The sequence below is a fragment of the Cornus florida genome, unplaced genomic scaffold (genome assembly GCF_030987335.1).
Source record: "Cornus florida cultivar Cherokee Brave unplaced genomic scaffold, ASM3098733v1 CherokeeBrave_3.0.0_Hap2_Chr10, whole genome shotgun sequence".
Taxonomy (NCBI): Eukaryota; Viridiplantae; Streptophyta; class Magnoliopsida; order Cornales; family Cornaceae; genus Cornus; species Cornus florida.
The window spans coordinates 101,355,241-101,371,501 of NW_026775580.1; the positions used below are offsets into that span (position 1 = coordinate 101,355,241).

At 27.4% G+C, this 16,261-nt stretch overlaps 1 pseudogene; it reads right to left on the reverse strand.

Moving 5' to 3' along the window:
• Nucleotides 1-14,444: 14,444 nt before the first annotated feature.
• LOC132280251 (U2 spliceosomal RNA) lies at nucleotides 14,445-14,517 on the reverse strand (annotated as a pseudogene).
• Nucleotides 14,518-16,261: the final 1,744 nt, after the last annotated feature.

Here is a 16,261-nt window from a genome sequence, read left to right on the forward strand (position 1 = left end):
CTTCTTTTCTCTCTCTAAAAGGGAAGAAGGAAATAGTACCAACGGCGGTCTGAGGCGAAGAAGAAGAAGTGAAGAACAGCGGTGAGGTGAAGAAGAAGAAGTAAAGAACGGCGGTCTGAGGCGAAGAAGAATAAGTGAAGATCGAAGGTCTAAGGCAAAGAAGAAGGAAGGTCTGAGGCAAAGAATAAGGGAAGAAGGAAGGTCTGAGGGTCAGGGTTTGAAATTCGAATAAACGAAGATGAAGAAGAAGGGAAAGGAAAATGAAGAATAAAGGAAGAAAGTCTGAGGCTAGGTTGGAAAAGTTGGGATAAGTTGGGATATACTTCAGGAAAATGTTGGGATTCACCGTAGAAAAATGTTGGGATGCACCAGAACGGTGGTGAGGTGAAGAAAAAGAAGTGAAAAACGGCGGTCTGAGGTGAAGAAGAAGAAGGAAATAGTATCATTTTAAATGATACACTAGCAATTAAATATTGGGATGCACCTTAGGAAAATGTTGGAATTCACCTTATAAATAAGTTGGGATGTTTGTACAAAAATGTTGAGATATACCTTAGGAAAATGTTGTGATTGACCACTTTACAAATACGTTGGGAAATTGTTGTGATGCGGTTGGGAAATTGTTGTGATGTAGCAAATGAGGATAATTTGGGATACAGATATAATTTTTAGATTTTATTTTCAAGGAATTCCTCTTATTTCCATAAGAATGGCAGAAACAAAGAAATCGTACCTCTTGCTTCGATTCGGAGAAGTCTGATCTGACCTTCAATTTGGAAATAGAATCACTTATTCTATTTTCAAATAAAGCCTACTTCCTGCTTCTATTCGGAAAAAAATTAAAATCTATTTGGAAAAAAATCAAATTCTAAACTGGGTTGATTGATATTTTGGGAGAGAAGAAGGGTAGTTGGGTGAAGGGATTTCAATTTTATTTCAAATGGATTGCTGAAATGAATGAGGGAGGGAAGAAGAAACAAAGGAGGAAAGAAAAATATATTTGAACAGTGTATATATATATATATATATATATACAAAAATTATGTATAAAGCAAATTCAATTTTTTACCCATCATGGTAAATACTGTTCATTCACAAAAATGGAGCAAATGGTTCCACTATTTCACTAGAGGTGATTTTCTACCTTGTAAACATACCCTTGTTATAAACAATGTAATTATCATCAATTTTTGGTTGCCTGTCACCTTCTCATGGTTGACTTGTCCTAAAGTTGTGGCCTTTCTTCTTCTCCGGCAACGACGATGCCTGAATCAAGAAGTAGTTGATGTGGTTGAAAAGAGAGAAATAGATGAGTTTGATAGAGGAAATCGTCAGTCCAAATCCTACATCAGTCTAGCGATCCGATGAAATTGAGGCATAGTTATCTGAAATTGGAAGAAATCGGGGTGATGAGATAATGGGTCAACAGTAAAAGGAGGAAGAGGTTTCAATCTGCAATGGATGATCGGCGGCTTTTCATAGCAGTCTGTGGTGGTAGAGAGAAGAAGAGAGAGAAGTTGGTGTCCCTTCCGTCGCCGGTCACTGATCGGCCGATTCCAAACTTGCAGTGGTTGTGGCGTGGGTCTTGGTGATAGGAGAGGATGATGGGTTAAAGGAAGAAAGATGGGTAGTACAGTAATTTTAGTGGGATAACAGTCGATAAAGTAATTCCTATCTATGTATAGTGGCGAAAATAAATAAAGTATCAAATTGTCACTTTCTCTTTTCTTCGTTAAAAGAAGAAGTACTTTCTTGAAGTAAAAAAGTAAAATTACTTTATCAAACGCGATTTTTAATTTTGCTTCTCAATTTTTGAAATTGACAGTAAAAATCAGGCTGTTACTAAACAGGGCCATAGAAGACTTGCTAGCTAGAATAGCGAGGAGGAAGGACGGGAGGAGTGAGAGTGGTATGAAGCCTAATTGATCCCAAAAAAAATAATAAAATGGTTGGCAGGATTCAAACCGTAGAAAATCACTAGTGTTTGAACGGATACAAGTCACTCATTTAATGTAGGGGTGGCCATAGATCGAATTAGGCATAAATCCTAATCCGATTCGCTCGCAACGGATTGGGAGATTTTGAATCCGCCACCAATCCGTTAGCTTACAGATCGGATCGGATCGGATCGAATCCGTAAAATAACGGATCAGATCGAATCCAATCCGCGGCTATCATCCTTCATCTCCATCTCTATTTTCTTCTGCGATTTCCTCTTAAGGTTCAAGTGGTTACGCAGTCTTTTCACATACGTCTAATCCACCGTCAGGAGTTCCCGGAAAACCTCGATAGAGCACTCACGAGCAAGAAAGATTTTTTGGGGTTGGACATGTTTATATGCACAGATCCATACAAAGAGCCACCTATGAGTGTCGTGAACATGGCCTTATCGGTGATGGCTTATGATTATCCGACAGAGAAGCTTTCGGTCACTTCGGTGCATGTCTCAGACGATGGAGGCTCTGAGTTGACTCTCTTTGCTTATTTCAGATCCAACTACCCCAAAAGATGAAGCTAATAGCTATGTGTGTTTAATAAATTATTTTTCTGATTTCTCTTTGCTCTACAAATCTGTCGGTGGTCCACTGGTCAACTCCCAAAGTAATAAATAATAAATAAATAATTATATTGTATAATATTAATATTATATATATATATACACACACACACACACACACGGATTGGCCACGGATCGGATTCACTGATTAGATCGGATTTTTGACAGGCTAATTCGTAATCCGATCCGTGAACTATGGATTCACATTTTTTGAATCCACCACCGATCCGTGGGTTTAGCAATCCGATCCGATCTGTACGGATCGGATCGGATTCACGGTTTTTTTGCCCAGCCCTAGTTTAATGCACTACATTTAATGAAATAGTGCAACAGTGGCTCACTTAAAACAAAATAAGTTTATAAAAGTCTGTTTGGAATGTGTTATGATATTAATTTTCTTATACTATTTTTCAAATTTGGTTTCATATCATATTTGGGACGGCTGATATTGCTTTGGAATAATTTTTAACATATCAGATTTTTTTTTGACACAAACCTATATCACCAAATTGGTGATATTGTGTGTTTTGCTATTATAGCGGAGGAATTAAAGCAAATTTTTTAATTTTTCAAAATAAATTTTTGTTATCAAATATGGTTCTGTTTTTTTAACTTAAAACACTTCTATAATAAAATGATTGTTTTGGTATTGACTAGAAACATAACATCTAGGGTTAATTATACTGACACCCCTTGACATTTGCCATAATGACAGCCATATACAAGTTGAGCTTTTTTTTAACAATGACACCCCTTGACTTTGATAAAGTTAACAAAGACACCCCAATAGCCAACTGCCATAGTCAATTGACTAAATTACCCCTTTTAACTTTACAACTCATTTATTTTGACGAATCTACCCATCCGACGGGTCAACCCATCTCCCTCTACTTTCTCTCTCTAACTTCTCATCTCCTAACTTTCTGTCAATACAACGTATATACATACAAATATTTACAAACTCATATAACCATGGCTAATGCACCCACCATCGCCACCACTCACCACCGTAATGCCGCCCCACAACCACTTTCACCATTAAAATAAGACATCAATTACAGACCAACCCGAACCCCAAGTTGGCTGAGTCCAACTCGTTCGCCATTAAAACTTTGTTCAAGCAAAAAATTAAGCAGACCAAACGGCGTGAATGACACACTTCACCTGGACATCGGAGAAGAAATCGATTATAATCTTGTTGAGATCGCCCCCAATGATGGCCCCGTTCCAAATGGAGGTTCTATTACAGACGAGTCCAAGGAGGACGACGTAAGTGTCGACGGTGATATTAGGCAACCACTGACCCAGAGGGGTGATCGATTTTTGGTTCCTTATAGCCCCATTTCACTTGATTGGGCGATTCTACAATCTTAACGGCTTCGGTGGTAAGAGTGCGGCGTAGTAGGAAATGGTGTGAGGAGAAATTGGATATTAGGGCTTTCATAGATAATTGAGTTATACTCACCATCGCAACGTCACCCCACAACCACCACCACTAGCACCATTAAACTCACTGTTAGAGTTGGGGTTTCACGATGGAGAAAAAACAAGGCTTCTTTTCGGATCTGAGAAAAGAGGTGGTTCGAGGACTACCTTCCGACGAGGTCTCGCAAGAAGAGTCCAGCTAGGAGCTTGTCGCCATTGTCGAGCTTGCTTTGCTAGAGGAAGAGCCACCACCACGTAGCGAGTCATAAGCCGTTAATGGCGAGATCCGAAAGCTTTAGGCCGGTGGAGGTGACACTGACATCGTTGATAAAGCGTCCGGAATCCAGATCTCAATGACAATTAAGTCAAGGATTAGACTTGGGTCGGTTCAGGATTAGGGCATTGGATGAAGGGCAAATTGTCTAGAACGCCGTTGGTGGCTTTAAATGCTTACAAGCGGTTTAATATGAGATTGTTGCTCAGTGCTATGTGTGCTCCACTCACCCTGGTGCACGTTAACACCATTAACCCTTTGCTTCACATTAGCATCAAGGACACTCCCATTGTTAGCCTTCTTTGTCTCTCTAAACATATATATGTAACATCTTTACTGTTTGTTTTAGTTCTCTTTCAAATTGTAGTGATGTTATGGCTTGGTGGCGGTGATGGGCGTGGTGGTGGTGTTTAGTTGGACCTTTCTGGAGAAATGGACTTTGGTTAGAGAGATGATTGGTGGACAAAAATGACTTTTTACTAGTGTTGATATTTTTACAATGAAAATAATTTAAATATTAAGGGACAATGTCGTCTTTTCAAACATTTTAAGGCCTTGTTTGGATCATACTTTTGATTGGGGGTGTCATGTTCCAAAAATGCACAACTTATATATGGTTGTCATTATGACAAATCTCAAGAAATGTCATTGTAATTAACCCTAACATCTAAAACATATCACGTGCAAGGACTTTAAAATGCTACAATTTCGTTGGCAGTAGCCGAGCTGAGGAACTTTGCATAATGTCCATATAAAGACAGTTACGTTATAGAGTATCATAACATTTGTTTAGAGAATTGTGGAGTGTGATGTAAAAGAAGAAAAAGAATATGTAGAATTTAATAGATTTAAAAGAATTCTTAAAAGAGCATAAAAGTTTGTAGATATAGGTGGAGAGTTCTTAGTAGTTGATTTTAATACATTTTAGCCATCATTTAGATAGAAAGGTGTCTATACAAGGATGAAGTTAGTTTCAGCTGAGCTTATAGTTGATAGGTAAAGGTGTTAGGGTCAGGTTTATAAAGAGTACTTGTTGAACTATGTTTAAATCACACAAACATTTTTGCATTGTCTAAACAATTTTTAGTATTAGAAGTTGATTTTGCAGTCGTACATTTTATTAATGTTATTGGTTATTGCAAAGTGCGATTAAGATTTGATATCGGGTTGGTACAGAGTTGTTTGGACTATGGGATATATATCCGGCATGGTCCGAGATGTGAATGAATTGCTATACTAATATCCTTAGATTCCAACTTCTTTTCTTATAAAAAAATTTACATGTATTATAAAGCATAATTTTTTATATTCTACGTTTGCAGGTTGTTTATTAAAATTCTTCCCAACGATAATAACATTAAAAGACAAAGTTATGTCATGCAAACAAAGGTTTGGTACTTAAAAATATATATATTATTAACAAAAAAAATTCAAAAAAAATTTAAAATTATGTATTATAGTCAAACACACAAAGGTATTATTTTTTGTTGGTTCCTATTAGAGGACCGGATTGGGTTTGATTCTGATATTAACTATAACGGGTGAATTCTTATCCATTTATTCAATCATTTATACTCAACAACTTTTTCATCTGAATCTGATGCGGGACAAATGACCTTGTTACAACTAGTCATGATTGCTGATATCATATAAGCACTAAAAACCTTAACAGTCATGAAAAGTAGCATGATGGAGAAATCAAATTGCATAGAATATGAACGGTAAAGATGCAGAAGTGTGAAAAAAAATTAGTACTTATTTGTCAAAAATTTGGCAAGAGACTGTATCTCACCCATATGAAGACTTCTAAATCACTAATCTTCATACAAAGCACAATCCAAGTGTATGAATGTTCTAACCCCCAGGGACGGACCCAGCAGGGGACTAGGGGGGGCAGATGCCCCCCCTGAATTTTTAATATTTTCATTTTATACCCTAATGTTTTTAAAATTTATGAAAATGCCCCCCCTAAAATTACAATTCGCCCCCACTGGATTCTTTTTTTTTTAGCATTTTATACTTCAAATTTTGATAATTTATGAAGATGCCCCACTATAATTATAATTTGCCCCACTGATTTTTTTTTTTCATTTTATACTTAATTTTTTTTAAAATTTATGAAAAAAACCCTACTAAAATTACAAAAATAAACCCATCATATAATTTTGTACCCACAAATTAAAAATTCGCCCCCCCTCACCAAATTTTCTGGGTCCGTCACTGCTAACCCCTAACCTCCCTTTGAGAAGTAGAAGCCTTATACCGCTAGGCTACAGGCCTGTTGGTAATATCATATTTTTAGAAAAACCTTAAATTGAACCATGATTAATTAACCAACTTTTTAGCCTAGGATTAGCATTTCTTAGATCTGTCGTGCAAGCTGTTGTGCAAGAAGAGTAATGCTAGTATTAGCAATTCCTTCCCTTCATATTCCATGATTAATTAACCAACTCTTGTTTTGAAGCTCCCAAAATAAAAACTATAAAAGTTAATACATACTGGAATTCATTATTAACGTGGGGCAGACTTATTCACCTTTGAAGTCATCTGTTCTATATATATATATATATTCATTTTGGCCCCAAGAGTCCTGACCTTAAACAGGAATTGAAAAAATAAGAACCTAGTTGTCTTTGAGAAATGGACTCTTTAGTAATTTCATTGTAAGAAAAAGTGAGTTTGGAGTGCCTAAGATTATTTTTTATTTTTTTGTTATTGGCAAGAAACCCGTACACTATTCACACACATCCACTTTGCTCATTTGAAGACTCGTTACTGACGCAGTGAAAGTTATGAAATCGTTCACATGGAATACTTTGAATCCACAAAGTAGAAGAAAGTTTGCAAATCAATTGAAATATTATTAATTAAAGGTTAATTTTTGTCACATACATATTTAGAATAAAAAAAACTAAAAACATAAAGTAAAATAACAATAAAAATAAGCCTAAAAAATATAGTAAGAAACCAAATCAATGAAAACTTCTAAATATAAAATTTGAGATCATCCAATTGGTTTTGGTCTCGAACAAAAATTCCCAAATAATCATCAAACCTCATAATAGATAAGAAAATGCGATTTCTGAACACTAAATGAAAGTTTTCAGCCCGAAACTAACACAGTCCCACAAGTTAGAAGTTAAAAGGGTTTTCTGTGTGCGTTGTTTTCATCCAAAAATATATTTCATTCCGGTAAAAAATGGACTTATCTAATTGTTTAGAATTATGTCATACATCAACCACAAGACTTTTAGTTAAGTGCCTAACAATTTTGATGGAACTCCAATATCAGTTCCGTATTCAAATTATATATTATGTTTTATTATTAAAGGGATCAAGTTCCCCTCATCTTATATGAAAATTTTATTTATACTAGGAGAATATTTTTGTAGATAATGTGATATAAATTTATAGAAAATAAAACAATTAATTTGTGGTAGATTTTATAAAAACTATTTTATTTCCTTTAATTATATTTTATTTTATTAAAAATCTCATAATAAATAGATAAATAGGTAATATGTGTTAGAATTTTATAGAAACTCTTTTAAAAACTCTTTTTATGTCAATTAATAAATATTTTTTTATATTAATAATTATTGTCTAATTTGATTTCAATAAATAAGTAAATAGGTAATTTGTGTTAGAGTTTTATAAAAACTCTTTTAAAATCTCTTTTTATATCAATTAATAAATATTTTTTTTTATATTTACAATAGTTGCCTAATTAGATTTCCTTTTATTAAAAAACTCAAAATAAATAGATAAATAAGTAATTTGTGATAGAGTTTTTCTAGTCTAATTAGATTTTATTTTATTAAAAAGCTTATAATAAATAAATAAATACGTAATTTGTATTAGAGTTTAATAGAAACTCTTTTAAAATCTGTTTTTATATCAATTAATAAATGTTTTTATATTAATAATTCTTGTCTAATTAGATTTTTTTTATTAAAAAACTCATAATAAATAGGTAAATAGGTAATTTGTGTTAGAGTTTTATGAAAACTCTTTTAAAACCTCTTTTTAGATCAATTAATAAATAGTTTTTTATATTAATAATACTTGTCTAATTAGATTTCCTTTTATTAAAAACTCTTAATAAATATATAAATAGGTAATTTGTGTTAAAATTTTATAGAAACTCTCTAAATATTATGTCTTTGTCTAGTGTGATAGAGTTTTATTGAAAATAAAATATGTAATTTGTGATAGAGTTTTATAAAAATTATTTTATTTTCTTTAAATATATCATTATCAAGTTAGATTTAATTTAATTAAGAAACTCATAATAAAAGTTAATTTGTGCTAGAGTTTTAGAAAATTTATTTTATGTTATATATCAATTAATAAATATTTTTTATATTAATAATTATTGTCTAATTAGATTTTCTATTATTAAAAAGTTCATAATAATAAATAGATAAATAGGTTAATTTAAATTTTATTAGATAGATTTTAGAGTTTGATAGAGTTTTTTTATTTTTTTTATTTTATAAAAACTCTTTTCATATCAATTAATAAATATTTTTTTAATATAAATAGATACTTAAATACTGAAACTCTTTATACATTTAATAATAGTATTGATAAAAACTCTTTTTATATCAGTTAATAAATATTTTATATATAAATAAATAAATACTGAAACACTTTAGATTTTCTTTTATTATTATGAATTTTTTAATAATAAACAAATTGGCAGAGCTTTTGTATTTTACTCTGAAAATTAGATTTTCTTTTATTAAAAAATTCATAATAATAAATAAATAAATAGGTTAATTTGAATTTTATTAGGTAAATTTTAGAATTTTATAAATATATATATATATATATATATGAAAACTCTTTTCATATCATTTAATAAATATTTTTTTATATAAATAAAAAAATACTGAAATACTGAAATTCGTTTTACATTTAATAAATATTTTTTATATAAATAAATAAATACTGAAACTTTAGATTTTCTTTTATTAAAAAATTTCATAATAATAAATTGATAAATAGGTTAAATTAAACTTTATTAGGTAGATTTTAGAGTTTTACAGAGTTTTTATTTTATTTTATTTTTTTTATAAAAACTCTTTTCATATCATTTAATAAATATTTTTTATACAAATAAATAAATACTGAAATACTGAAACTCCTTGCATGTTTAATAAAATTTGTTTATATAAATAAATAAATAAATATTGAAACTATTTGAAAGAGCTTCTAGATTTTTATTATATATAAAAATAATAAATACTGAAACTCTTTGGCGGAGCTTCTATAATTCTGGGTCTATGCCTCCCTGAATTTCTCTCTTTATATCAATTAATCAATATTTTATAATAAATAAATAAATAGGTAATTTGTGTTAGAGTTTAATATAAACTCTTTTAAAAACTCATTTTATATCAATTAATAAATATTTTTTAATTTAATAATTCTAGTCTAATTAGATTTCTTTTTATTAAAAAAACTCATAATAAATACAAAAATATGTAATTTGTGTTAGAGTTTTATAAAAACTCTTTGAAAACCTCTTTTTATATTAATTAATAAATAATTTTCTCAATTCATAATAAGATTTCTTTTTTTGAAAACTCATAATAAAACCTAATTTGTGGTACAGTTTTTTAAAAAATAGGTAATTTGTAATATAGTTTTATAGAAATTGTTTTATTTTCTTTAAATATAATTTTATTTTATTTTATTAAGAAAATCATAATAAAAGTTAATTTGTGGTAGAGTTTTAAAAAAATTAATTTATTTTATATCTCAATTAATAAATATTTTTTATACAAATAATTATTGTCTAATTAGATTTTCTTTTATTAAAAAATTCATAATAATAAATACATAAATAGAATAATTTGAATTTTATTAGGTAAATTTTAGAGTTAGATAATTTGTGATAGATTTTATAGAAAATTTTTATTTCCTTTAAATATATTATTGTTTAATTATATTTTTTATTAAAAAAACTCATAGTAACTAGATAAATAGGTAATACGTGTTAGAGTTTTATAGAAAATATTTTTAAAACTCTTTTTATATGAATTAAGAAATATTTTTATATTTTAATAATTTTTGTCAAATTAGATTAGCTTTTATTAAAAAAAAAAACTAATAATAAAAGGTAATTTGTGATAGAGTTTTTGTAAAATTATTTTATTTTTTATATTAATTAAAAAATATTTTTTATATTAATAGTTCTTGCCTAATTAGATTTTCTTTTATGAAAAAACTTATAATAAATAAATAAATTAGTCATTTGTGTTAGAGTTTAATATAAACTCTTTTAAAAATTATTTTGATATTAGTTAATAAATATTTTTTATTTTAATAATTCCTCTCTAATTAGATTTACTTTTATTAAAAAAACTCATAATAAATAGATAAATAAGTAATTTGCGTTAGAGTTTTATAGAAACTCTTTTGAATCTCTTTTTATATCAATTAATAAATAATTTTTTACGTTAATAATACTTGTCTAATTAAATTTCCTTTTTTAAAAAAACTCACAATAAATAGATAAATAGGTAATTTGTGTTGGAATTTTATGGAAACTGTTTAAATATATCTTTGTCTAGTGTGATGGAGTTTTATTGAAAATAAAATAAGTAATTTGTGATAGAGTTTTATAAAATTTATTTTATTTTCTTTAAATATATCATTGTCTAATTAGATTTAATTTTATTAAGAAACTCATAATAAACGTTAATTTGTGATACAGTTTTGGAAAAATTATTTTATTTTACATATCAATTAATAAATATTATATTTGAAAATTTAATTATTATATGTTTTGAATTTTAGTATAATTTGAATTTTAATTAAACTCTTTATTGATTGTGATATATAATAATTAAACTATTTATTGTGAATTAAACTCTTTTTATGAATAGGATTTTATTAATGAGAGTAGTATAGTATAATTTGAATTGTGAATTAGAATCTTTTTATATTTTGTTAATTAGAATTTTATTAAGTAATTATTGTTATTATAATTTAGTAATTTATTACAGAGGAAACATGTGGTAAGTTTTAGAGCTTTGGGGTTCTCAAATTAGGAGAGGTTTTGTTGTATTTTACTTTTCCAACTTGGTTGGTTATTGCATATTGATTGATCTCTGTCGTTTGATGCATTAATTTTGTTTTCCAAGATATCATTTTTAGTGTGGCTTACAGCAATAAACTCACGACTCATTTACATCAACGATTTTATTAAATAAAAAATATGAAAATTGACAAATAATTTAATATATGGATATTTTGGTCAAGCATAATTGATTATAGATTGAATTTTCAACAGTAGCTCTAAAGCTTGTGTGAGTAGTAGTATACTGCAAAATTTAGTACTACACTTGATCTTAGCCAAAAGGCCGAGAAGGTGTGATTATTATTTCTTTAGCTCTATAGTTTTATTAGAGGCTTTTATGTATTCCTTTTTACTTAAAATCAATGTGGGACTTTGTAATTTGAATTAAACTCTTTTTATATTTTGTTAATTTGAATTAATTTTAATTTTATTAGGTAATTTTGACTTTTATAGAATTTTTATCGTGGGATATAATAATTAAATAGAGCTATTTATTGTGAATTAAACTCTTTTATATTAATTTTGAGTTTTATAGTATTTATATTAATTAATAAATAAATACTGAAACTCTTTGCACAAAGACCGAGAAAGTAGTACTACACTTGATCTTAGCTAAAAGACCAAAAAAGGTTAGCCAAAAGCCGATCCAAAAAAAATTAGTAATACACTTGATTTTAGCCAAAAGGCCGAGAATGTGTGATTATTATTTCTTCAGCTCTATAGTTTTATAAAATGTTTTCACGTAATCATTTTTACTTAAAACCAATGGGGACTTTGTAATTTGAATTAAACTCTTTTTATATTTTGTTAATTTGAATTAATTTTAATTTTATTAGGTAATTTTGAGTTTTATAGAATTTATATTAATTAATAAATAAATACTTATTTTGTTAATTTGAATTAATTTAATTTTATTATGTAATTTTGAGTTTTATATAATTTATGTCGTGGGATATAATAATTAATGAGAGCTCTTTTTTGTGAATTAAACTCTTTTATCTTTTGTTAATTTGAATTAATTTGAATTTTATTAAGTAATTTTGAATTTTATAGAATTTATATAAATTAATAAATAAAAGAATTTATATCAATTAATAAATAAATACTAAAACTCTTTGCACAAAGGTCGAGAAAGTAGTACTATACTTAATATTAGCCAAAAGACCAAGAAATGTTAGCCAAAAGGTCAATCCAAAAAAATTTAGTACTACACTTGATCTTAGCCAAAAGACCAAGAATGTGTGATTATTATTTTTTTAGCTCTATAGTTTTATAAGAGGCCTTCATGTAATCCTTTTTACTTAAAACCAATGTGAGACTTTGTAATTTGAATTAAACTCTTTTTATATTTTGTTAATTTGAATTAATTTTAATTTTATTAGGTAATTTTGAGTTTTATAGAATTTATATCGTGTGATATAATAACTAATAAGAGCTCTTTATCGTGAATTAAACTCTTTTATATTTTGTTAATTTGAATTTTATTATGTAATTTTGAGTTTTATAGAATTTATATCAATTAATAAATAAACACTGAAATTCTTTGCACAAAGGCCGAGAAAGTAGTACTATACTTGATCTTAGCCAAAAGACCAAAAAAGGTTAGCCAAAAGACCGACCCAAAAAAATTTAGTACTACACTTGATCTTAGCCAAAAGGCTGAAAAGGTGTGATTATTATTTATTTACCTCTATAGTTTTATTTGGCTTTCATGTAATCATTTTTACTTAAAATCAATGTGGGACTTTTTAATTTTAATTAAACTCTTTTTATATTTTGTTAATCTAAATTAATTTTAATTTTATTAGGTAATTTTGAATTTTATAGAATTTATATCAATTAATAGATAAATACTGAAATATTAAAACACTGAAACTTTTATAAGAGGCTTTCATGTAATCATTTTTACTTAAAACCAATGTGGAACTTTGTAATTTGAATTAAACTCTTTTTTATATTTTGTTAATTTAAATTAATTTTATTTTTATTAGGTAATTTTGAGTTTTATAGAATTTATATCAATTAATAAATAAAAACTTATTTTGTTAATTTGAATGAATTTAAATTTTATTAGGTAATTTTAAGTTTTATAGAATTTATATTGTGGGATGTAATAATTAATGAGAGCTCTTTATTGTGAATTAAACTCTGAATTAATTTAAATTTTATTAGGTAATTTTGAGTTTTATGGAATTTATATCAATTAATAAATAAATATTGAAACTCTTTGCACAAAGGTCGAGAAAGTAGTATTACACTTAATCTTTGCCAAAAGACCAAGAAATGTTAGCCAAGAGGCCAACCCAAAAAAATTTAGTACTACACTTGATCCCAGCCAAAAGGTCGAGAATGTGTGATTATTATTTCTTTAGCTGTATAGTTTTATAAGAAACTTTCATGCAATCCTTTTTACTTAAAACCAATGTGGGACTTTGTAATTTGAATTAAACTCTTTTTATATTTTGTTAATTTTAATTTTATTACGTAATTTTGAGTTTTATATAATTTATATCAATTAATAAATAAATATTGAAATACTTTGCACATCTAATAATAGTATAGATATGGATATAGAATTTATATCGTGTGATATAATAAATAATGAGAGCTCTTTATTATGAATTAAACTCTTTTATATTTTGTTAATTTTAATTAATTTGAATTTTATTAGGTAATTTTGAGTTTTATAGAATTTGTATCAATTAATAAATAAATACTGAAACTCTTTACACAAAGGCTAGAAAATAGTACTACACTTGATTTTAGCCAAAAGAAGAAAGGTTACCCAAAAGGCCGACCCAAAAAAATTTATTACTACACTTGATCTTAGCCAAAAGGCCGAGAAGTTGTAATTATTATTTATTTAACTCTATGGTTTTATAAGTGGCTTTCATGTAATCATTTTTAATTAAAATCAATGTGGGACTTTGTAATTTGAATTAAATTCTTTTTATATCTTGTTAATTTGAATTAATTTTAATTTTATTAGGTAATTTTGAGTTTTATAGAATTTATATCAATTAATAAATAAATACTGAAACTCTTTATACAAAGACCGAGAAAGTAGTACTCCACTTAATTTTAGCCAAAAGACCAAGAAAGGTTAGCAAAAGGCCAACCAAAAAAAATTTAATACTACACTTGATCTTAGCCAAAAGGCCGAGAAGGTGTGATTATTATTTCTTTAGTTCTATAGTTTTATAAGAGACTTTAATGTAATCTTTTTTATTTAAAACCAATGTGGGACTTTGTAATTTGAATTAAACTCTTTTTATATTTTGTTAATTTGAATTAATTTTAATTTTATTAGGTAATTTTGAGTTTTATAGAATTTATATCAATTAATAAATAAATACTGAAACTCTTTATACAAAAACCGAGAAAGTAGTACTCCACTTAATTTTAGCCAAAAGACCAAGAAAGGTTAGCAAAAGGCTAACCCAAAAAAATTTAATACTACACTTGATCTTAGCCAAAAGTCCGAGAAGGTGTGATTATTATTTCTTTAGTTCTATAGTTTTATAAGAGGCTTTCATGTAATCTTTTTTATTTAAAACCAATGTGGGACTTTGTAATTTGAATTAAACTCTTTTTATATTTTGTTAATTTGAATTAATTTTAATTTTATTAGGTAATTTTGAGTTTTATAGAATTTATATCAATTAATAAAAAAATAATGAATACTCTGCACATTTAATAATAGTATAAATATACATATAGAATTTATATAGTGTGATATAATAATTAATGAGAGCTCTTTATTGTGAATTAAACTTTTTTATATTTTTTTAATTTTAATTTTATTAGGTAATTTTGAGTTTTATAGAATTTATATCAATTAATAAATAAATAATAAAACTCTTTGCACAAAGACTGAGAAAATAGTACTATACTTGATAAAAGATCAAGAAAGGTTAGTCAAAAGACCGACCTAAAAATATTTAGTATTACACTTGATCTTAACCAAAAGGGCGAGAAGGTGTGATTATTATTTCTTTAGTTCTATAATTTTATAAGAAGCTTTCATGTAATCTTTTTTACTTAAAATTAATGTGGGACTTTGTAATTTGAATTAAACTCTTTTTATATCATTTTTACTTAAAACCAATGTGGGTTTTTATAATTTGAATTAAACTCTTTTTATATTTTGTTAATTTGAATTAATTTTAAACACTGAAACACTTTACACATTTAATAATAGTATAGATATAAATATATAGTAAATTGTTTTAAAAAGGAAATTACTTATACAGATATGCAAGCTCATTATTAATCATAATTTATATATAAGTATAACTAAAGGGAATGTGTCGATTAAACACTCAAATTTCCATGTGTTACATGACGCTAGTAAGCCCATCTAAAAAAATTTTAAAAAGCAGAAAAACATTGAATACAAAGAATCCAAAATAACAATTAACCATTGTTAGTAGGATATTACATCCTCCACGCTACCGGAATACCAAATCCTTTGTCACTGTGGAATTATAATCTTTTCGGAGTATACTTCAATATAGGGATGGTAATTGGGTGGGTTTGGACCGGATATGGGTTGATAATGAATGGAAAAGTCAGTAATGAGTTAATCATTATTAGTCTATTTATATTGAGTCAAATTGTTTAAGGTATTTTGATCGTTGAATAATAAAAAATAATAGGAATAAATTTGTTCTTACATAAATTTTTAGATTTGACGCGTTACAAAAAAAAATTTCTTTTTTATTTTGGAAAAATTTATTATACAACTTACTCAACAATATTGATTATATATATATAGAAAAAAGAGTTTTGAGCATGAGTTTTATTTAATTGTTGGTCATTTATTTTTATACAATAAACAACAAGTTGAAGGAAGAGTGAGTTGGAGAGAGTTACAAAAAAAAAAAAAAAAAGGCATAGAGGAGTGGGTAGAGAG